Source organism: Orcinus orca, chromosome 7 (assembly GCF_937001465.1).
Source record: "Orcinus orca chromosome 7, mOrcOrc1.1, whole genome shotgun sequence".
In the NCBI taxonomy this organism is placed as follows: Eukaryota; Metazoa; Chordata; class Mammalia; order Artiodactyla; family Delphinidae; genus Orcinus; species Orcinus orca.
Window position 1 is genome coordinate 59,926,498 of NC_064565.1, and position 1,439 is coordinate 59,927,936.

Consider the following 1,439-nt stretch of genomic DNA (forward strand, 5'->3'; position numbering starts at 1 on the left):
ACATTTAGACACCCAATTTACAAATCCTAATTCCATCCATAGTCCCATGAGAGCCATTTCCTGCCCACCCCCTGAGGGCACAGTCTACTCTCAGGGGGAGAGACCTAAGGAAGAGGTCTGCATGAGGAACTGGAAGCAGGCTTGGGGCCATCTGAACTGGGAATTTCAGGGCCCCTGGTGGCAGAAGTATGATCCAGAAGGGGGCATATAGATTCTGTGTGACTTACTATATCCTTAGCCATGAAGATTTTTTGTGGCTGGATGAAGGCCTGCACATTCTCCAAAGCATAGTGTCCAATGCTGTGTAAGGGCAATACTGCTCTCTTTAGCTATGTTTAACTCATCTATTGAGTTTTTAATTTCAGTTATTACATTATTGATTTCTAGAAGTTCCAGTTGGTTCTTTTAACAATCTTCTGTTTTACTCATATTTTAAGTTCCTTCTTTAATTTTTTTCAACATGTTAACCTTACTTATTCTATATTCTGTGTCTGATAATTCCAATATCTGAAGTCCTTGTGGGTCTTATTCTGCTATCTATTGTTTTAGTTGGTTGGCTCTTGCTTTTGGTGCCTTCTTTCTTCATGTGTTTTGTGATTTTTGAGCTCAAATTTCTTAAAATTTGTCTGTGTAGAATTCTCCAAAGCCTGGAATAAGGATGGATTTCTATAAAAAAGATTCATGTTTGCTTCTCCTAGGCACCTGAGTACATGACAAGTCTGGGACAACTGTAAACAAAATTTTCCATCTGTGTTTTTACGAACCATCCAAGTACTGACATTTCAGGCTGCAAATCCACATGAAGGCCCTTTTGTGATTGCACATTCTCAGAGAATTGCCTCTTTATTCCCACCCCTCTCAGTGGCAAAGTTGTTGGGCAGTCCTTCAGGAGTAGGAGTGGATTTCTTAGATCAAGGATGTGTTTGGAGGTTTCTTTTTAAAATCCCAGTCTAGAGTAGGCCTTGGGCTTTGTCTTTTATGATCTGACCCCTACAGGGCTGTGAAAATTCACAAGGTAAGGTAAATGCCCTCAGGGTTCCTACCTTCTTTTATCCTAAGTATTCTTTTTTTTTTTTTTTTTGTGGTACGCGGGCCTCTCACTGTTGTGGCCTCTCCCGTTGCGGAGCACAGGCTCCGGACGCGCAGGCTCAGCGGCCATGGCTCACGGGCCCAGCCGCTCCGCGGCACGTGGGATCTTCCCAGACCGGGGCACGAACCCGCGTCTCCTGCATCGGCAGGCGGACTCTCAACCACTGCGCCACCAGGGAAGCCCTATCCTAAGTATTCTTTACTGTCTTGCCAGCTTCTTGAAGCAAGAAGGAAGTTATTTTATCCTCATTTTTAGTTATTTTCAGTGGGAAGGTCAGTTGGGGTACAACTCTGCTTTATTGCTGTAAAAGTCTTACACAATGTTAATATTTCTTTAATCTATTTTGCTT